General features: G+C 40.4%; 1 pseudogene; it reads right to left on the bottom strand.

Moving 5' to 3' along the window:
* The window catches only part of LOC149186972 (mogroside I-E synthase-like), a 55,609-nt pseudogene extending 32,973 nt beyond the window's left edge, over positions 1–22,636 (bottom strand).
* Positions 22,637–23,753: the final 1,117 nt, after the last annotated feature.

Raw genomic sequence — 23,753 nt, forward strand, 5'->3', positions numbered from 1 at the left:
GGCAAATGTGTTGCATGCAGAACATTCCAGAGTTGCAGGATAGGGGTTGCAGATAATCCATATCTTGTTGAGAGGGAGTGTTGAAAATGCAACAAGATGATGGAGCTTAGTGAAAAGAAGTCGCCTTCACTAAGTGGGCCTGCAGGCCATTTTTGGCGCAAAGTCTATTTTTAGACTATTTCTATTTTTAGACATATGGATCATGGTCTATGATTTGCAGGATGCTATTTGTGGATGATTAGTCATGTTGGTAAAAATAGATGGACTTCTATTTTTAGACATATGGGCGGAGTCTATTTTTAAACTGTCAGGCTAAAAATAGAACAATCGAATATTATTAGCTCTTAATAATATTTGGACTATAAACATTATCTTATACTCTTGAAGCACTTCAGTTCGAGCTACAGATGTGGCACATGCAGCTGTCAAAAAGAAATACGCTTTTCTTATGGGTCAGTTGAGCTATTGCATGATGGACTTCAGTTAGAACTCAAGTGATTGAGTTTGGTGGAGTTGATTGAGGAGTTGATGGAGTTGTGTTCAGTTTGACTTGGTTGAACTAGTTTTATTTAGTCTAACTGTAGAATACACTAGTGATGAGTGGCGTGAATTAATTATTAATTAATTCACTAATTATTAACTCATAAAGAAACTAAAGAATACATCAGTTAACTCAGTGCATGGACAGTTCCGTGGAGACAGGTGTTAGAGGTGAGTGAAAGGGAAAGACAACTGTCAGTTGTGACCATAGTTGTGCATGAGATTTTCACAATCAATGGATTGAGTATTTCCAATGAGGATTTCGTGGTTCAGCCAAGGCAAATACGAGTTTGGATCAGCCATTCTCATCTATTCTCATGCAGGATTGCGCAGTGGAGGCAGGCAAGCAGCGGAGGATATTTGAACCTGTGATTGATTCAGATCTGAGCTAGTTTTGTGTGTAACAGGTGGAGATACTACTGAGTACTTGTGAGGAGTATTGTACTATGTATTGTTACATGTTCTAAATCAATATAATATATAGATAGTTGGGGGTTTTTAGTTGTATGCTTTCCCCAGTTACATACTGTTTTAATGTGCGCATGCAATTGATGTTTCATTGTTTTTAATTCCGCAAAATTGATGATCAACGTAGAGGAGGTTATGTATTATGCATGCATTCCACAATAGTGTATAATCAGGATAATCTCTTTGAATAAGTTTCATATTATTCAAAATTTCTACATGGTATCAGAGTAGAGTTGATCATCAAATCTGTTATTTAGAAAGTGTTTACATTTTATTTCTTCAGGCAGAGTCTATAATCAGACCAGGTAGCCTCTGGATTCATCCTTCTTTTGGAAGGTGAGATATCTAATAAAAGCCCATACAGTCAATCTCTGTACGAGAAATACTTTGTTCTCACGAATTTTAGATCAGAAGCGGTTGAGTTTTGAGCTGGTGGAATTCGAATTTGCAGCAGTGTTTTCTTGGTGTCAAAGTTGAAATGTCTGTCAACGGATTGCGATTGGAGTATGCTCTTGAGGGCAGCTCGAATTATATTGCATGGAAAGATAGGATGGAGGCAGTTTTAGATGACAATGTGTTGAAGGATTTCATAGAAGCTGAGGTCCCAAATCTTACTGATATTGCTCAAGTTGAGGCTTGGCAAAAGAAGACAGCAAAGTGTCGAAGGATTCTGTTGGAGGGCGTGAAGGATCACATTGTGTCTAGCCTGCATGGAAAGGCTTCTCCATACTTGATGTGGAAAGCGTTGACATATCTATTCCAAAGCAAGAGTGACCAGAGGAAGTTGGCGCTCAAGGATAAACTCAGAAACATTAAGTGTGAGAATGGAGACAGTATGCCCAAGTATCTCACAAAGTTCACCCAATGCGATGATGAGCTGGGAAGTGTGGGGGTGACTGTCGATGATGAGGACTTGGTGAGCTTGGATCTCCTTTTTCTTCCGAAGAGTTGGCGTTCCTATCAGGACTCTATCAATGATCGGGAGAAATTGCCAGGATGGGAGAGACTTTGGTTGGATCTTGTGCAAGAGGAGATCAAGCGAAATACTAGGGACAGATCTTCATCAAAGGCATATGATGAAGAAAATTGTGCTTTGGCTACAAAAGCAAAGAAGGGGAAGGAGAAGGGTTCTCTTTCTGAATCCAACTCTTCCAATGATGGGAAGAAGGTTGACAAATCGAAAGTGCGATGCTTTCATTGTCATGAGGTGGGCCATTATGCTTCAAATTTTCCATGGAGGAAATCCAAGAAGGGATCCGGGGAAGGATCTGAAGGTGAGGCATTTGCTTCACAGTTTGAGTTGCATTTCACACTCTTTGCATGAATGGTTTCATCCATGATGGGAAGTGGTTGGTTTCTTGAAAGTGGAGCTTCTTTCCACATGACCGGTGACAAGAGTTTGTTCAGTACTTTGGAGGAAAAAGATCTCCAGATACTCATAGCGATGGGTAATGATGAGAAGTATAGTGTCTCAGGTGTAGGCACAGTTATTTTTCAGAGGGAGAATGGAGCTCTCCTTACCTTGACTGATGTCAAGTATGTACCAGGACTGAAGAGAAACTTGGTGTTGATCACGATGCTAGAAGACAGAGGCTATGTTGTAGTCTTCAGTAAGGGAAAGGTTTTCCTTGGACACATCATCACTAGATAGGTGAAGCAGATTGGTTCACGGGTCAAGAACTTGTATGCTCTTGAGTTTCAAGATTCATGCGAAGCCTTGAGCAGCGAGGCAACTGATGGAGACTTGGTGGTTGAGAGGGAGCATATATTACCTCTCAACATGCAAAGCTATAAGAAGTCTCAGACGACTGTGGAGGAGCCATGGTTGGTGCAGCAAGTTCAGGAGGTTGTGGAGCAGCGACAACAAGGGAAGTTGAGAGGAGATCGAGTAGAGACATCTACTCATGCAGGGACCTCTAGTAGGGGGAAACTTTGAGCCAGGTGGACTGAGGGATCGCATGCAGCCATACCTCCAGGTAGGAGGTGGGGTGATGTGGATTGATCGTCCCAAGGAGAAGGGGTAGGATCCTTGAGGTACCCAACCTCTTGGATGAGACCTTGCTACAGGAGCCCCGATGTGGAGTAGCAGGAACTGACTGATTGGGTAGAGACAGATGCAGGTGGAGTGGCAGAGAGAGCGACAGTGTAGGGAATCCCACGACAGCGCATAGCTAGCAGGCTGCAGCAATGCGAGAGGCATAAGTGTTTTGCACAGTGCTAGGTGGCACAGAGAAGTGTGCAATGGTGCGAGATGCATGGAGATGTTGCAGTAGCATAGATGTCAGAGAGGGAGCACTTGTCAATAGTAGGTAGAGCTTTAGCATCAGAGTATGTTCCTAGACCAACAGAGTGGTCAGTTGGGAGTTTTTTTGTTCCAAGTGTTGTTGGAGCAAGTGGATCGGGCAAATGTGTTGCATGCAGAACATTCCAGAGTTGCAGGATAGGGGTTGCAGATAATCCATATCTTGTTGAGAGGGAGTGTTGAAAATGCAACAAGATGATGGAGCATAGTGAAAAGAAGTCACCTTCACTAAGTGGGCCCGTAGGCTATTTTTGGCGCAAAGTCTATTTTTAGACATATGGATCATGGTCTATGAGTTGCAGGATGCTATTTGTGGATGATTGGTCATGTTGGTAAAAATAGATGGACTTCTATTTTTAGACATATGGGTGGAGTCTATTTTTAGACTACCAGGCTAAAAATAGAACAGTCGAATATTATTAGCTCTTAATAATATTTGGACTATAAACATTATCTTATCCTCTTGGAGAACTTCAGTTCGAGCTACAGATGTGGCACATGCAACTATCAAAAGGAAATACGCTTTTCTTATGGGTCATTTGAGCTATTGCAGGATGGACTTCAGTTAGAACTCAAGTGATTGAGTTTGGTGGAGTTGATTGAGGAGTTGATGGAGTTGTGTTCAGTTTGACTTGGTTGAACTAGTTGTATTTAGTCTAACTACAGAATACACTTGTGATGAGTGGTGTGAATTAGTTATTAATTAATTCACTAATTATTAACTCATAAAGCAACTAAAGAATACGTCAGTTAACTCAGTGCATGGACAATTTAGTGGAGACAGGTGTTAGAGGTGAGTGAAAGGGCAAGACAGCTGTCAGTTGTGACTATAGTTGTGCATGATATTTTCACAATCAATGGATTGAGTATTGCCAATGAGGATTGCGTGGTTCAGCCAAGGGAAATATGATTTTGGATCAGCCATTCTCATCTATTCTCATGCAGGATTGCGCAGTGGAGGCAGGCAAGTAGCGGAGGAGATTTGAACCTGTGATTGATTCAGATCTGAGCTAGTTTTGTGTGTAACAGGTGGAGATAGTACTAAGTACTTGTGAGGATTGTTGTTCTATGTATTGTTACATGTTATCAATCAATATAATATATAGATAGTTGGGGGTTTTCAGTTGTATGCTTTCCCCGGTTACATACTATGTTAATGTCCGCATGTGATTGATGTTTCATTGTTTTTAATTCTACAAAATTGATGATCAACAGAGAGGAGGTTATGTATTATGCATGCATTCCGCAATAGTGTATAATCGGGATAATATCTATGAATAAGTGTCATATTATTCAAAATTTCTACACTCCGGATTTTGACACAGAGCTTGATATTTCTAATGCGGTCCCTGTTTGGGTCCTGCTTCCTCACCTCCCCTTGCATTGCTGGGGAGATGAATCTGTGCGTGCTATTGGGAATTCTGTTGGGAAATACATTGATCGGAGTGAACTGAAAGATAACATGTAGGCATGTGCCCGCATCTGTGTAGAAGTTGATTTGGGTAAAGGCCTACCAGAAGCCATCAAGCTCAAGGTTGACGACTAGATCCACATTTAGCAGCTTGACTATGAACAGATCCCCTTCAAGTGCAAGGTATGTCACGAGTACGGTCACTTTTCTAATCGTTGCACTAAAATTTCTAATGTAGAAAATAATCCACAAGAAGAGCAATGGGAAACCATTAAAAAGAAAAAGACAACCCCTAATCCTAAACCATCCCATGAAGCAGGTCCTTCCTCTCGACCTCCCCCAATTTCCCCTCCCTCTTCTCCCCCGCCTTCATTTCCTCCCCCTTCTTCCCCACAACCTCCCCTTTCTTCTGATCACTAGCCGGATCCCCTTACCTCTTCTCCCTCTTCCAATCCCTTTCACATCCTCTCTCTTCCTGAGGAATCCCCTCCCTTGATTCAATATGATCCTACCTCTTCTCCCCTTCCCTAGGTCATTTCCTCTTCCCTCCCGTCTGATCCTCCCCCCCTCAGAATCACCAGAAGTAATTCCAAGGAGCATGGATCCATTCTAGACAATCAAAAGAAGCCTGGAAGAAATTTTGCCAAACAGTACAGGGATGAAAATGTGCAAAAAGACATAGCATTGGCTCCAGAACCCCATTGAATCATATATTCAAGGACCAATAGACAAAGATGTAGCAAACAAAGACAAGGGAGGGAGAGAAACGCCTCACACCTCTCACCTAAAATTATTAAAATCCTCTCATTGAATAGCAGGGGACTAGGGCAACCCTCCAAATCAAATGCCTTAAAATATCTTATTACCCAAGAGAAACCAACCATCGTTTTACTCCAAGAAACAAAGCAGAGACAGCGAGAGATGAACAAGATTATTGAACAACATAAGCGCTACAAAGGATGTATATGTGATTCCAGAGGAGCCTCAGGAGGAATTGCTACACTTTGGCTTCAAGATGAATGGAACAGCACAACAGAAATAGTAGAACAGCATTGGGTCAAGATTGTATTGCAGAATATTATTAGCAGTCAACAGATAGTAATTTACAATGTTTATGTTCTGAATCATTACAAGGATAAAGAAGTTTGCTGGGACTCTCTCAACAATAATATAGCAGAAGAAAATAGTAGCAACATCATTTTAGGAGGTGACTTAAACCTCATTTTACATGCTAATGAAAAACGTGGAGGCAGCTTCAACCCAGATCCTTTTAGAAATCAGTTGGAAAATGTTATGCAACATGGTGATCTTGTTGATATCATTCCAAAGAATCGCAAATACACCTAGAGTAATCATAGATTGGGGAGTAATAATATTATGGAAAGGCTCGAACGAATCCTAGTAAATGTATCCCTTCTCTCCACCTTTTCAGTTGTCAACGCTTCCATCCTTCCTTTTGCTACTTCAAACCATTATCCCACTGCTTTAACCCTTAAATCTCTCTGCCCCGTGGGCCCTCTCCCTTTTTAATAAAGTCATTTATGGAATGACATTGAAGCAGCCAAAGTGTTGGTCCAGCAAAATTGGTGCCAACATGTCGAAGGATCTCCAAGTTTTATTTGGGAAAGCAAACTTAGAAACGTAAAGAATGCTCTCAAGAATTGGAAAAAAACCCAATATAAAGAGCTAGAAGCAAAGAAAAGAGAAGTGAAAGCCAAAATTGAAGAACTTCACTATGCACTAGAAAAGCAAGAATATTATCAGGCTGAAAAAAATCAAGAAGAAAATATTTATAGTCAGCTATATAGTATCAGAAGAGAAGAGGAAGAAAATGGTGAATTAAATCAAGGCAGACTTGGTTGAAGAGCGGAGACAGGAACACAACTTTTTTCCATAAGCAAGCCACTATTCGACAAATCAGAAATAATATAACAGCTATCACACATAATGCAGTCACTCAACACAATGATCAAACTGCCATAAAAAATGCTACCTCAGAACATTTTAAAGAGCTGCTAACTGAATTAGGGGAGGACGAAAACTACGCTGAATTCCTACAGCATTTTCCAAAAAAGATTGTATCAGAAGAAAATGAAAGGCTGACATAGGAAATAAAAGAAGAAGAAATCAAGGAAGCAATTTGGGGCCTCCAGCCAGACAAGGCACTAGGGCCGGACAGCTTTCCTATTTGTTTTTATATGGAGTATTGGGAAATGATCAAAACGGACCTCATCAAATACTTTAAATGGATTCAGAGGAAAAATAAATTAGGAGGCTAGACAAATTCAACACATCTGGCCCTCATTCCAAAGGAGAACCGACCTTCAAATTTCTCCTATTTCTGGCCATATCCTTATGTAATTCTTCCTACAAAATTTTCACAAAAATTCTTGCTTCCCATCTCAAACCTCTATTGCCTATGTTAATCTCTGAAAACCAAGGTGGATTTATGACAAATGGGCATATTTCAGATTCTATTCTCTTAGTCCAAGAAGCCATTCACTCAAGCCATTCTAGAAATGAAAAGGGCTTCATCTTGAAATTGGACTTGGCAAACGTTTTTGACAGGGTTAACACTCCTTTCTATTTGTTGTTCTTCAAAAAATAGGCTTCTCATCCTTCATTATTGATCTCATAAGAGCCTGTATCTCTGACCCTTGGATAGCTCCGCTTATCAATGGCAGACCCGGCCTGCCTTTCAATCTTCAAGAGGATTAAGGCAAGGCTGTCCTCTATCCCCCTACCTTTTCCTTTTAATGGCTAAGTCCTTCAGTTGCGCCCTTGACCATAAGCGGCAGACAGGCCTCATCACTGGAATCAAATTTGAAGATGGAGTGTAAAACATCAATCACTCCAAATTTGCTAATGATACCCTACTAATTGGAGGGGTGTCCACAATCATAGCTCAAAGATTCAAATCTTTACTAGACAAATTCATGAGATATTCAGGGGGAATGATTAATCACTTCAAAAGTTGTATTTATCAATGGAACGCCTCAACTCAAACACTTCAAAACATAGCCAACATCTTTGCGGTGCCTTGCAAGTTAAATTGGCACCATTTCAGCTATTTGGGAATGCCAGTGAATATAAGAAACACAAGAGTTGATGTTTGGGAAAAAACTTTAGATAAAATGAAAAGAAAAGTTCAAAAGTGGGGAGCCACTTGGCTCAACCCAATTGGACAATTGGTACTGCTCAAATCAGGCCTTTCCTCTCTTCTTGTTTACCAATTCTCCCTTGCCCAATCTCCAGCCTCTTTTCTCCGCAAAATGGATAGTATTCTCAGGTTTTTCCTTTGGCAAGGAGGGAAAAATGAAAAGAAAAAATATAACTTGGTTGGATGGAAACAAGTAATTCAAAACCAAGAAAAAGGAGGTCTTGGAATTAGATGTCCATCTCTCACCAATTCAGCCTTTGGTGGCAAGGTAGTCTGGAGGCTTATTGAAGACCAATCAACTTAGTGGAAAAAAGTTTTGGAGGCCAAATATCTCAACCACCCAAGGCAGCATCTACTTATAACTGAAATACCAAACAGGAACAACACAACGATTTGGAAACTCTGTAAAAAAGCCATCTCCTTTATGGCTCAAAATGTCTCCAAGGTTCCCAAAGGCGGCAACAAAATCAACATTGGCACTAATAAAATTATGGGGAATCAACCAATTAGAAGTCTTCCAAGTATGGCTCCAATAATTCTCTTTCTTCAAAGTAAAGTAATATACAGTTTAGATCAAATTTCACAATGGGACACAAATACCCAAGCTTGGAAGAGATGGAGCCTTCCTCCCATCCCTCAACGACTTAAATAGAATCTTGACAACTTTCAGATACACCTCCACACCATTGCTCCTACAATAAAAAATGGCAAGGATGGATTCCGATGGGACCCCACTGGCACCAGCTACTCAATACATGTAGGATAAAATTATCTTTGCAATGGGGACTACCCAGCACCAACATGGAAACATTGGAAAATAGTGCGGAAATCAGAAGCCATCCCTAAGGTGAAATTTTTATGTGGACCCTCTTAAAAGAAAAAGCTCTCATGGCAGAAAATCTTTAAAAAAAAGGCATTGCTAGACCCTCCAGATTCCCTAATTGCCAAGAAGCAGAGGAGTCCATCCAACACCTCTTCATTTTGTGTCCTTTTGCTTTTTCCTATTGGAACAGTATTACCCCAATTGTTCCCTTTACCTGGAACTCTTAGCAATCCATTGGGGAATTCCTTAACAACTGGAAAAAAAACTACCCCTGGCAATCCATGAAAAACAACAATGCCAAGAGAGTGTGGGATGCCCTCCTATTTGCCCTCTTATGGAGGATCTGGATTGCTAGGAACAACAAGATCTTTAAAGATAAAGAGACCACAATTAGGCATCTTTGTAGCAAGGCTAAAAGCCTTGCGATAAAAACCATCGCTTCTAAGAGCACAAAAAAATGGACATGACAAGTCTTTGGGTTGAAGAAAAAGATTTCATAAGGAGTCTAATATATAAGATCAGTATCTTTCCAGCAATGAAAATCTATAGAAACTTCAACAGCAATCACAGTCACAATTGGAAAATCCGACTAAAGCAAGATGACTTCAAGAAGTGGCTCCGCACTAGCAACACCCACTCCTTGTTCTTTGATGGTGCCTCCAAATCAAATCCAGGATAAGCGGGAGTAGGGGGAGTTATCTAAAAACCCAATGGTGAGCCCTTAGTCACCTTTGAGTGGGGATTAGGGATCCTTTCAAACAACGGAGCAGAGGCTCTGGTGCTCTATCAAGGAATTCTTCAACTACAAATTCATGAAATCAAGAAAGCTATGATCTTCGGCGATTCTGCTATCATTATCAGTTTAATGACTAGCAAACGAAAATCCTCCAACATCCTCTTACAGCAAACCATCAACAGATGCCAAGTCATGATCAATCAAACTCAAGATTTCCAATTTTACCATATCCTTTGGACCATCAATCGGGAAGCTGATAAACGTGCCAGCCAAGCTTGTACAAGACCAAAAGGAAATATCCTCTGTAACAACGAGGAACAATTCCAATTTCTTCCATGATTCCCATGACTTGTAAAAAATTTTCATATCTAAAGACTCACATCTTGCTTAGGGCGTACCCTAACCAAATAAAAAACAATCTCGAGGCTATCTACTCCACGCTGTCAGAAATCCTCCCTTTTCTCCTTGCAATCTCCTCATATTTATTGAATCTATGTTTCCTGTGCAGAATTCGTGACCACCTCAGCACTCACCTCGTGATCATGTCCTTCCTACCTCTCTGTTTGCTTGCTACTTATACCAGGATGCATTCTATTTACCCCCAAGCCTCCCTTCCCATTTTCGCTTGTTCCGCGGCTCTTTCGATCATTTCGGATCACTGTTGTTTCATAGCGCTCTTTTTCAGTGACTGCCCCTATTTCCCCCTATCGCATACTCCTCCCTTCGTAGTTCCTTCCTTGCCTATTCTTACTTCTCTGCTTTCCTGAGAAACGAAGGCCTCTGTTCTCCCCTCTATATTTATATACCCCTCCGCTTTTTAAAGCAGAAAAAACAAAACAGCAGAAAAGAAACAACAAAAAATACAGTAGAAAAGGAACAATAGGAACAATGGAATAGCAGAAAAGGAACAGCAGAAAAGGAAACGCAGAAAAGGAACAACAGAAAAGAAAAACGCAGCTCCAACAAGTTCGTCAAGCTTGAAGCAAGTCGGCGCCGACGACAAACCTGAAGAGTCCATTGCTCGACACATCAACCACAGTAATATAGACTGATGCTTTTTAAATTCTGTTATTTATTACTGCAATTTGTTAGGATTTACCTTTGGTCTTTGGTTTTTAGAAGCCCAAAAGGCAGGATTACGGAGGAATTTTGTTTAAGTTGTAACTCCTTCTTTCCTAGCTCTTCTTGGTACCTCAGCATGTATTTCTGGAGCCCAATCTCCCACCATTTTTTAGATTTATAATAGCAACCGAATTTGTCAAATATATATATATATATATATATATATATATATATATATATATATATATATATATATATATATATATATAGATATAGATATATATATATATATGAATAAAATAGAATGGAATCACTTTTGGATACATAATATATTAATTTTTTTATTTTTTATTTTACTATAATCATAATAGTAGTTTTTATTACCTTTTGACTACAATAAAAATATTACATTCGAATATATAATATATTAATTACTATATTTATAATATCATTTTTATCACCTTTTAACTTCTTAACATTATAATATCATCTAGCCATTTTTCTTTATAGCCGTTATTGGTCAACCTAGTCAACCTAGCCATTTGGAAGATTTGCTCTCCCTATTTAATTTGCAACCATGATCTGACTCCTCAACTTGTCCTGACGATGAACCACACTAGCTGGTTTGAAACGCGTCGACAGATATTTTCTGCATGTGATTTACACCGAAATTTCTTCTTATAAATGTTATGGATCACAGAAGCCTCAATTCAAGCATTAACCAAGTTAATAATTTAACTAGCATTGGAAAACTAAGTCAATACTACCTAATTTAACTAGCATTTATTTTCAAATAATCAAGTATCAAAACCAACGAGTTATGATGATATCTATGTGAATCGTAAAAGTAAGTCAATACTACCCAATTTAGCTAGCACTATAAATATTATTCAAAGACACAATGATAAAGATTAAAATTTTGTTGAATACATCTAGTTACTTGTCATGTCTTCACTGCTAAGTTTTGGTACAATTATAGAGTATCACATTGTGATGTAAATGTAGTCTAAATTAAAAATTTTAAATTACACCATTTATTACTATATCTACTAAACATAATACAATGACCACAAGGTACCACTACTCATATTGACATGACAAATAATTGAGCTACCACTATAAAAAATAGATTTTCACTACCATGGACATAAGTAAATTAGGGATTACTTTTTCACATGTATAAAAAAATATATAGATATAGTTTCCCATTGTTACTTCTATCACACTACTTATGACAACACTTACTTTAAGACAATCTCCCCTTAACAATAAGGACATGATTATTGAAGCAACATAATTTAATAATATAAAAGAGAAACACATTTATTATATTAGGACAAATATACTAACCTTGGATCTATCAAGGGAGGAATGGGGTCATATTTTTTTTTTTTTATTTTTTGACAAATTCGGTTGCTATTATAAATCTGAAAAAAAAAAAAGAAAAAAAAAAGAGGGAGATTGCGCTCCTGAAATACATGCTGAGGTGCCATGAAGATCTGGGGAAGAAGGAGTTACAGCTTAAACAAAATTCCTCGTTAATCCTGCCTTTTGGGCTTCTAAAAACCAAAGACCAAAGGTAAATTCTAACAAACTGCAGTAATAAATAACAGCATTTACATATCATCAATCTATATTGCTGTGGCTAATGTGCTGAGCAGTGGACTCTTTAGGTTTGTCGTCGGTGCCGACTTGCTTCAAGCTTGACGACCTTGTTGGAGCTGCGTTTTTCTTTTCCTCTATTCCTTTTTGCTGTTCCTTTTTTGTTGTTCCGTTTTTCCTGCTGTTCCTTTTCTGCCATTCCTTTTCTGTTGTTCCTATTCTGTTGTTCCTTTAGATCGGTCCAGCAAGCTGTAACAGACGAGACAGTGAAAACCAAACAAGGGATCTGAAGAGCAGGGAAGAGGGAGGAAAGAGGGCTCAGAGAATCGAGAGCAGAGTGATAAGAAATTCCCAAAAAAATAAAGTTTGATGCTGAAGCAGATAAGGAGGAGGGATGATTATAGGAGATTAGAATATGAAGTAGGGAAGAAGTGATCCTTGGCAACACAGGCTCGAAAGGAAGTACTTTGAGTGGAGAAGAGATAGAAAAATAGGGAGGAGAGAACAGAGGCCATCGACTCCCAGGAAGAGCAGAAGTATAGGATCGGGCAAGGAAGAGACTGCGTAAGGGGGTGAGAGCAGTGGGGGAAAAAGGGAAACTGTCACTGAAAGAACTGCGATCCAAGATAATCACGAGTGCAGCAGAACGAGCGAAGATGGGAAGGGAGGTTTGGGAATGAAGAGGGTGCATCCTGGTATTAGTAGCAAACGAGCAGTGAGGCGTGAAGGACTGGATCACGTGGAGGGAGCTGAGGCGATCACGGGTTCCACAGGGGCAACATGAATTCACAAAAGCAGAGGAGTCTGCAATGAGAAAAGGGGGGATTTCTGGCGGCGTAGAGCAGATAACCTCGGGATTGTTTTGGATTTGGTCAGGGTACGCCCTAAGAAAAATGCAAGTAACTAGATATGATAAATTTTCACAAATCATGGGAATCATGGAAGAAATTGAAACAAGTCCTCATTGTTACAGAGGATATTTCCTTTTGGCCGTATGCATGCTTGACTAGTGCATTTATCAGCTTCCCGATTGATGGTATGAAGGATATGGTAACATTGGAAATCCTGAGTTTGATTGATCATGACTTGGCATCTGCTGATGGTTTGCTGTAAGAAGATATTGGAGGCTTTTCGCTTGCTAGTCATTAAATTAATAATGATAGCAGAATCGCCGAAGATCATAGCTTTCTGGATTCCCTGAATCTTTAGTTGAAGTATTCCTTGATAGAGTGCCAGAGCCTCTACTCTATTGTTTGAGAGGATCCCTAATCCCCACTTGAAGGTGACTAAGGGCTCACCATTGGGATTGTAGATAACTCCCCTTGCTCCCACTGCTCTCGGATTTGATTTGGAGGCACCGTCAAAGAACAAGGAGTGGGTGTTGCTTGTGCGGAGCCAGTTGTTGAAGTCGTCCTGCTTCAGTCAAATTTTCCAGTTGTGGCTGTGATCACTGCCCAAGTTGCTGTAGATTTTCACTGCTAGAGGGAGACTAATCTTATCTATCAGGATCCTTATGAAATCTCTTTCTTCAGCCTAAAGACTTGTTATGTCAATTTTTTTTGTGCTCTTAGATGTGATGGTTTCTATCGCAAGTATTTTAGCCTTGCTACAAAGAAGCCTGATTGAGGTATCTTTATCTTTAAAGATCTTGTTGTTCCAATGTCGAAGCTCTCTAGTTCCTCTTCCATGTGATGTATTATTTCCTGCTCCGCCTCTGTATCATCTACAATCGTGAGTTGCATCTGAGTGTTATCTACCTCCATACCTTGAGCAGTCCTTTTCTGCATGTTACTGGGAGAGGGCATTTTGGTGTCTGTGGGTTGCTTAGAAGTGAGGGCTTTCTTTGAGCTTGACGGATCAGAATGGGTGGAAGTCTTAGGAATGGCTTCAGGTTGTTTTTTATTATCTGAAATATGAACCTCCGACTGGAGCAGGATTTCAAAGTTGTTGCTTGTTGAAGGCAAGGAGGTGCTGGTGACAGGTTTTTTGACTAAGGTAGAGGGATTTTTATCAGTCTTTTGGCGATTGGGAACTTTTGTGAACCCATCCGAGTCGGATTTGTCTATTGAAGGGGTGATTGTGGATTTCATATTGGAGGGACAGTCTCAGAATAAATGGCCCAAGGCGTGGCATTTTCGACAGCGGAATGGTACATGCTCATAATCTATTGTTTGTAACCATTCATAATCATCATGGTAGAGGCTTACCGCATCCGGGAGAGCTTTTCTGAGGTGCATGTATACACAGATCCACGCATAGGAGGTGTATCGCTTCAGCTTTGTCTCCTCTGCCACTTTGATGGATTCGCCTAAACCATTCACAATGTCTTGCAAAGAGTCTTCGCCCCAATACTCCAGAGGGAGAGAATAAAGGTGCAACCACACCGAGGCCCAACTTAGATCTTCTTTGTCTGGGTTAAAGCGCTCGATCCATCCTCTTAGGTATATCCCTGCTGCATTGAAGCAATATGGTCCTCCATCCAATACCCTATTTCGATCCTCCAGACAGTTGAAAATGGTAGTAAAGAAGCCCTTAGGCCCTAACCGCAGTGTTATGTGCCCTTTTGGCTTCCATTTGGCTATGATCCAGCTGTGCAAAGCTTTCTCCGTTGGACAAAGGCCTATGAAATTTCTTATCAAAGCATGATCCCTCATAAACTGGATCTGAGTGTTGATGTAATGACTTGGGAGCTCGATTTTGGGTCTGTCAACTGCTACCGGCTTGTAAGTGTTTGACGTCACTCGTGGTTCTTCATTTTTGTTGTTATTCATTGGTGTATTTTCATTCTCTATTACTGTATCTTGTGGATGGTCCATCTTGACATTTTCAGTCTGTCGCAGGCCATTTTCCATATTAGCGGGGGGGAGGCATCATGTCCTCCCCCTGAGGGGGTTTCATTGCACGATAGTTGTTCCTTATTGTGCTATAGCTACCTTATGGCTGAAGGTTAATGGCAGAATGATGCAGTCTGTGAAGGTATACCAGTTGTAGAGCAGTGTCAAACCCTAAGCGCGCCGCTCTCCATTTTCTTCTTTTTGACATAAACAGTTAATTTTTATTTAAAATTCGGCAAATCAGCTGCCAAGGACTTTAACACTGAAATCCTATATTTCCTTGTTACAGTTAGCAGGGAAGGAAGATTTTGCTTTTGAATAGTTCGTTGAATGAGTTACACTGTGAATGCAGATAGAGGCTTGAAAAAGAACTTGATTTGGTTTCAGAATGGTGCCTTGAAATTCCACTGCTTTTGCTTTCTGTGACGTAGCTCTACTTCCTAGCTTGCAGAGAGGAGATCCAATGCGCTGGAGTGCCAGATCATCCCAAGAATCACTGTGTTTCCTTTTTGAAATGTCTGGCAGAGTGTTATATAGTCTTCAAGAATGCCAAGAGTGGTAAATTAGCCTTGAAGAGGCCCTCGTGATCTCCCCAGCACCTACCCAGACGCAATAGTGAGTTCCAATGACGAACAGAGATCGAAACTGCCACGGTTGCATTCTAAATTTCCCTTATGGATGAGTCTGCGTTTCTTAACAACAGCCAACTCAAAATGATTTGGTCCCGAAGTCTGGAGAATCTGAATCAACAAAATTCTAAAAGGAACAAAGGCCCAGAAAACTCTAGAATTAAGGAATGTTGCAGTCCGATTCAACATCATTTACTAACAGAGATCTCCTGCTCCTGAGAGAGCCTAGGTTGGCTACCAAGTCTGCCTATGAGTTTAACTTCCTCAGAACATGATAAAAGGAGATTCTGTGGAACTTGGGAAATAGTAGTCTAATTTTTTTGAGGATGGGGGCTAACTACACCTGAGAAGGGATCTTTTGAGAGTTCATAGCCTGTATAATTAGTTTGGAGTCTCCAAAGACTAAGATGGAGAGGAGATTCCTCTTGATAGCCAGATTTAGACCCTGCCATAGAGCAAGAGCCTCTACTCTGTTGTTTGTTTCATGCCCCAGACCCCAAGCAAAGTGCAGCTCAGTTGAGCCACCTAGGCTTAAGATAACTCCCCCGCCACCCACCTTTCCTAGGTTACCTTTAGAGGCCCCATAGAAGAATAGGCAGTGATCATCCAAAGCAGATCTTCATTTGATGAATTCTTATTCTTCCAGACAAATTTCACAATGAGAAGGGGCTTTAGCAGGAGGAATGGATCTATTCTGATTATTTGGAACAAGCTCTTTTAACCATTGATCTTCCTTGCTGTCCAAAATCATGCCATTTCTTATGTTGGGTTTGGTTTCTAAGGCCTCCCCCAACAGAGCTTTGATCTTAGTGATAATTCTGATCAGGTTACAACTCTCCTCCATAAATATTCTGTTGTTCCTCTCCAACCATAGTTTCCAGCATGTGAATTTTGGGATGCATATCCAGCCAATCTTGAGAAGGCTTTTTTGGAGAGACAAAATGGGGATAACTTGGCCCAGTTTCTTAGCAGGTCCTGAATATTTCCTGGAAGCTCTATTTTGTCAAGTCCTAACATTAGGACACCCTTCCAAACTTCTTGAGCAAAGGGGCACAATAAGAATAGGTGGTTAGCCGTTTCTTCATCCGATGCACAAAGAGGGCACCTGGATGGACCTTCCATTTCACACTTCCTCAGGTTATCTCTAGTGAGGATACTTTTATGCGCCAGAGTCCAGCAAAAGAAGTCAATTTTGGGGAGAGCAGGAAAAGACCAAATAAATTTCCATTGAGTTGGCTCTAGGGGGACGCTAGGGACAACCATCATACTTTTGTAACCTTCTGCTTCTGAGTAAGAGCTTGAAAGAGAACCCCGCCCTCTTTTGTTTTTAGAAGAGGCCTTTAAGGGATGTTTTCCTTGGAGAAATCCAACAATAAATTGGCTTCACCATCCAGCCAATGAGGGACCTCCCCTAAATTCCAACCATCCCATATACTTTCTGCATCATTTGTCCAATTGGAGATGTCCCAAAGGGTTTCCAGATTGCTAGCCTGAAGCCAAGCTCTGATATTTTCCAGTTCTGCCATCTGATTCAAGGGCTGATCTCCAAGAATTGAATCTTCCCAAATTTTTATTTTTTTCCCATTACCTGGGATCCAATAAAGCTTATGACTGAAAAGTTTCAAAGTTGTGAGATAGATTTTGAAAACTGGTGATCCTTTGGAAATTCTAGGAGGCTGGTCCAAGCACCTCAAATGCTGCCCATGAAAATATTTTTTCAACAGAACTCTCTTGCTCCAACTAGGATTCCTAGAAACAATGTTCCAAAGGAGCTTGGAGCCCAGAGAAAGATTTTGGGCTGCCAGATCCTGCATTTGGAGACCTCATTCCAAGAATGGCTTGTTAATAGTGTCCCAATTAACTAAATGGAGCCTTCTTTCATTATTTTTCCCTCCCTCCCACATAAATCTTCTTAGGAGACCATCCACTTTACTAATAAAGGTTTTAGGGGCTAGTACAATGGAGTTCTGATAAGCTGGGAGACTTATGAGAACAAATTTCATAAGGATTACCTTCCCAACATTATTCAACCATGAGGCTCCCCAAGCTTGTATTCTGAGATTCAGCTTGTCTAGCAGGGGCATCCAGTGAGCTACCTTAGGATTTCATTTGAATATTGGGATCCCAAGATACTTAAATGACTCCCAGGTCAGGGTTCTTTCCATTTCTAATAGCCTTGCTATGTCTATCAAATCTTTGATCGAGTAATTCCAGCCATAGATCGTGCTTTTTAGATATTTAATCTTGTTGCCCGAAACCTCCCTATAAATATATAGCTCCTTCTTGAAGGTTCTAGCAAATTTTATGTTAGCTGCTCCAAGAAATAATGCATCATCAACAAACTGGGCATGATTTATGTCTTTAACATTGTGAGCCATTTTCAGGCCTGGCAGAGTTTGGATCTGTTGACAATAGTCTAGCTGGAAGTTGAGCACTGAAGCTTGAATGGCATAAAGAAGCGGGGACAAAGGGAAACCTTTTCTTAGCCCCCTTGAGACCTGGAAAACTTTCATTGAATGACCAGTAACCAAAGGCGCTATCCAAGGGGAGGCAATGCAGGCTTTCACCCAAGTTATGAGAACTTTTGAGAAGCCAAATTTCTCCATCACAGAAAATAGGAAATCATGTCTTACCCTGTCAAAGGCATTTGTCAAATCTAGCTTAATCACCATGCCTTTCTCTTTTCGATGACAGCTTGAATGAGTTGCTTCTTGCACCAGCACAATATTGTCAAGTATCTTTCTCCTTTTATGAATCCTCCTTGGTTTTCAAGGATGATGACCGGCAAAATTTTCTTAATACGGTTGGCTATTATTTTTGTAATCAACTTATAACTTGTATTACACAAAGATATGGGCCTGAATCTGCTGAAATCGGTGGTGCCTTTGTCTTTTAGAATCAAGGAAAGGAAGGCCGAGTTGGTATTGCCTCCAATATTGGTGCAGGTCTAAGATTTATTGATCATTCTCAGAAGGTCTTTTTTAATTGTAGGCCAGCAAGTCAGGTAGAACCTTGCAGTGAACCCATCAAGGCCCGGGGCTTTATCCAGATCCATGAAATCCAAAGCTTCTTTAATCTCATTCATACTGATTGGAGCAGTCAGCATCATATTGTCAGAATCTTGAACACAGTGAGGAATAAGATCAATCAAATAGGCTTGAGAATCGATAGGAGGGTCTTTCGGGGCAGAGTAAAGATGTTTGAAGGAGTGGGCTACTCGCTTTATGCCTTCAAAATCTTTAACCACAATGTTTTGATACTGAATTTCACTTATTGTTTTGAAGTGCTTGCGTGCTTCAGCTTGCTTATGGAAGTAGCTTGTATTTTTGTCTCCGTCCTGTAACCAAAGATTTCTGGACTTCTGTCTCCAGAACTCTTCTTCATCCATACTTGCTCCATGGAGATATTTTTGCAGCTCTACTTCTTTTTGAAGAAGGATTTGAGTTAAATCAGAATTCTCCATTGTTAATTGATGGCCTGCTAAACTGTCATGCATCTCCTTTCTTTTGGTGGTGGGCATTTTCAACCTTTTAGCCCACTCCTTGAGCTCCCTTTTAAGTCTCCTCATTTTTTCTTCCCACACAAAGAAAGGGGATCCTTGAAGTTGCCAGTTCCAGGCCTCGGAGACCACCTCCTAGAATCCTTCTTGATGAATCCATAGAGAACTGAATCTAAAGGGAATGGGGCCAAGATTTCCATCCAAGGAGAGCTCAAGCAGAATGGGTTTATGGTAAAAGGTGTAGTTCGGCAGAATTTTAGAGGTGGCCATTAGACCACAAGTCAAGAAGGAGGATTGGACTAGAAATTTGTCCAGATGAGCAGCAATGTGGCCGAGGCCTATCCTTTTGTTTGACCAGGTGAATTTCCCAAATGTGGGCTTGATGTCCTCCAATTCCCAATCTAAAATGAGGTATTCAACCCATTCTCTAGCTGGGTCCCTGACCAGCGAGCCCCCCTTTTTCTCTTCTGTAGCTAGCATAACATTCAAATCACCTGCAATAATAATATTTTCTGGGTTGTGCAAGAAAATATAGGACTGGAGCGAGTCCCAACAAATTTTTTTCTCAGATGGTAAGACCGGAGCATAAAGATTGAACATACTTACTTGGTGGCCAGATTCTTTATGGAGGAGCTTAGTGAGTAGCCAATGGGGGCAACATTCTTCATGAATCAGATCATATTTGGAGCTGTCCCAAAAGGAGGCAATCCCTCCAGAGGCGCCTCTGGCGCTGACTGCTCTCCCTTGGCCTTTATGCCAGAATGCTTTGCTTGCTTGGAGGAGTAGAAGGTCCTCTAGTTTTGTCTCCTGGATGAGAAGGATTTTAGGCAAGTACATCCTTACAATGTCTTTCAGAGCTTCTTCTTTCAACCTGCTACCTAACCCTCTGCAATTCCAGGAGACATATTTCATTATTTACTGGCTTGGAAGGTTGTGGCTCCTTTTGGAGCCTGACCATGCTTGCGCCTAGATCTGGTATTCATCATTCCTTTGAGAGTTTTCTGAGAGCCTTGGAGAACATCCAGATAAGTTTGTTCCTCTCTCTGTTTCTTCTTGGACTTTCGACCCCTGGCTGACTTGATAGGAGTGACTTGCGAGCTGTCTGAATCTGAGACTCCATCTTCTGAATCTCCCTCAGAATCAGAGCCTAGACTGATGTGCTCCTCGTTTTCTTCTTTTTCCCCTTTTTCATCCTCTGATGGAGGAAGAGTTGACTTTCCCTCTGCTTCTTTCACTTTCTTTGATGGGTCTTCTGGTTCCTCTTGGGTTCCAATGGCATCTATCTTTACCCCAGAGGAAGAACGCTCTTTTGGAACTTCTTTGGCTTTTGGTTTAGGCCGGGGCTTCACCAATGGCCCTGAATTTTTCTTCTCAATTGGTTTTGGGACTGCCTTGCCCTTTTTGATTTCTTTCCATCCTTCTTCATCCACTTTGTCCCCGGTTGGAGCTTTTGGGCAATTTCGTTGGAAGCGTCCATGTTCGTGACAGGTTATGCATTTGAAAGGAAGTTTCTCGTAATCCAATTTTTGATAGTGATGCCATTTTCCAACTGTAAGTTTTACTGCTTCAGGCAGTCCAGCTTCCAGATCAACTTCCACACAGATTCTTGCGTAAGTATATTGGCCCTTGTTATCTACTTTGTCAATGAAATGGTCTAGGCCATTTCCAATCTTCTGCAAGGTGTGGTAGCTCCAGCAATGGATCGGAAGATTGGGAAGCTGGACCCAGATTGGGACCTATTTAGGGGTATTGATTGAGGGATCGAAGTTGAGGGTCCACTTATTAAGATACAAACCCTGATTTCCCATAAAATACAGACCATTTCTGAAAACCAAATCTCGATCTTCTTTGGAGGTGAATTGGAAAATGAAATACCCTCTTCCGAAAACATAACAGATCATATTGTTTTCCAGCTGGGGCCTCCAGTTGTGTTGGATCCAGTCATCTGTTTTTTTTGTGAGGGCCAACGTCCCATAAATTTTCCTACCAACCCTCTATCAGCCAGGGCTAGGGCAATTTTTATTGTTTGGTCTTCTGGCAGGGTGATCTCAGGAATTTCCTCCATTTTTTTGATGAATTTCAGAACTTCTGGAATCAAATGTTTCTTCCCTTTCTGTGAGAGAAATCTTATGAATACTTCTTCTAAAGAAATTGGTGGGGTGGGAGAAGGCTCCCCACCCCCAGGCACACTCATGGCAGCTGCTACGCTCCTCTGCGATCGCAAAACACAGACACAGACACTGTGTCAGCCGCAACACTGGCCGAAGGAGGGAGGCAAAGCCCGATTGCTGGGATGCCAGGAAGGATTGGGAGCCCAGCAGTAGGGGCTGCTAGGCATGGGGCCTATGGAGGGCTGCAATGGCGAAGGAAGCAAGGGCATGGGAGCTCCAGTTCCAAACACGCGCGCAGATCACCCTAAAACTCAGTGATGCCCTCCATTTTCATTCAAAGTGAAATATCGTATTAAACATAGGTTTAATCTAAAGTGGTCATTGTATTAAATATAAAGTTTTGTCTTAAAATATTTTTGTCTCAAAATGCTTTTATCTTAAGTATAAATTTTTGTCTTAAAATAATTTTGTCTTAAATTGTTTTTGTCTCAAACTATTTTTGTCTTAAATATAAAGTTTTGTCTTTACATTTTTGTCTCAAACTACTTTTGTCTTAAATACAAAGTTTTGTCTCAAAATATTTTCATCTTAAATTATTTTTGTCTTAAATATAAAGTTTTGTCTTAAAATAATTTTTGTCTCAAACTACTTTTGTCTTAAAATATTTTTGTCTTAAACTATTTTTGTCTTAAATATAAAATTTTGTCTTAAAATATTTTTGTCTCAACCTATTTTTGTATTAAAGTTTATATTTAAGACAAATCAATTGATATTAATTTTTAATGTAAAATATCTAAAATAAAAAATGAGTTTTTGAGACAAAATATCTCTTTTGTCTTAAAAAAATGTCTCAAAAGTGCCCTTGGTGTAGTAGTGCGCGAAGCCTGCAGGAAAAAATTTCGTAATGTTGTCGTGCCCGGGAGGAGGCCGGATGACCCACAAGAAATTTTGTTGGCTACTCTCAATTCCCAAGGCCAACTCATGGATTTGCTACGGGTTTATGACTGTGATGCTACCGAAGGAAATGTATACAACAGAGGAGGGGGGCTTTCGGTCCAGTCGATCCTGCACCTTGTCCGTCGCCTTCCATGGATCCACACCGACTCATGTATCGTGGGGATTACGACCATCGACAAAAGTGGAGGGTATGCAAGGGCCTATGCTGCTAAATGGGACTCCAAATCTTGACGTCATTAGGTCGATCATCTCAACTTCCAGTTCATAAAAGGTATTTGCGAGTACCCACAACACACCACTAAGACCGTCTAATTGGTGGAGATAAATCTGTAGTGAATGCCGAAGGTAAATCTCCTAATTTCAGTTCTAGGAGGCTCGGAATGGAAACGCTCATGATCTTTTCCATTTGTCTTGATGGTAGCTTAAAAACGATTCTATAATGCAGAATAAACACGTAAAATAATTGAAAACTTGATGCCCAAGAAGTCATACCTCCAGCCATTAATGTTATTCTCACTCCAATGTATTTCGTACACAACTGTGTAGATCTTTTACACAACAACTGCTCTTAGTTTTGTTGTAGATAATCCAGTTCAAGGGGGAGATGAACCATGGAATTGAAGCTTTGGATTACTGAGTCAAAACAGATAATTCAATAGTAAAAAGAATGGGAGAAGCTTACCCAATCACATGAAGGTAAGAGACGAGGAAATTCTAAAGGTAGAGGGCTAATATATGTAGCGAAATGTGAAAGAGGATATGATCGCAAAAATCTAATAGGAGGTTTATCGTATGGACTTGAATAGTCACTCTATCCAATAGTGAAAATGGATAATGGATAGTTCGGATCAGTCCTTCGTGATGCTGAGTAATTGCGGCCTGCTCGAAAATTTATAGGTTGCCTCTGCAACGCAGCATGCACTGGAACAAGGCAAAGAATAAAGAACGAAGGGAACCTGCAAACTTTTTCTTTCACCTGTGTGGCACTTCCAAGCTCTGCTCACTCTAACTTGATGGTGTAAAACTGAAGGGGATTGAGTTAGTGAGCTTGGGGACCAAACAAAAGTATTTATAGCCAAGCTTCCATCAAGCTTCTGTTGGCTATGTGTCAAGTGTTCCAGAGATCATGGTAGAGAACCGCAGAGGGAGTAATGGAACACTCCAGGAGGTCCCAACAAGAAATTAATTAACTGAAGATAGTTTCCGTAATTTAAGGAAATGACTACAATTGATTTCCAAAATTTTTGGAATGGGTGGCAGATAACTTCCTAATCATCGGAGCTGTTAAGGGATCCGACTCGGCGGTAGTTATGGGAGCTAACATTCTCCCACTTGGTCCATACTTCCAATCTTAATGTCTCATCTTAAAACCCATTGATAATCTGTATTAAGTAATAAATACATGAATCATGGCGATAAGTCCTCTAATGACGAGTATTATCTTCCATGTATTACTATGTATTTATTTCTATTAAAATTTATGTGGAAACAATTTCTCAGTGAATAAATCTTATGTTTATTCTTGGTCCTACAAAAATCAATTCTCTCAAATCAAATTAAGGTGCACATAAATATGAGAAAAACATCACAATAATTAAGAATTTCATTAAAATAACATT

The sequence above is a fragment of the Pinus tabuliformis genome, chromosome 3_1, assembly GCF_031772625.1.
Source record: "Pinus tabuliformis cultivar Carrire ecotype Pingquan chromosome 3_1, CPIR1, whole genome shotgun sequence".
Taxonomy (NCBI): Eukaryota; Viridiplantae; Streptophyta; class Pinopsida; order Pinales; family Pinaceae; genus Pinus; species Pinus tabuliformis.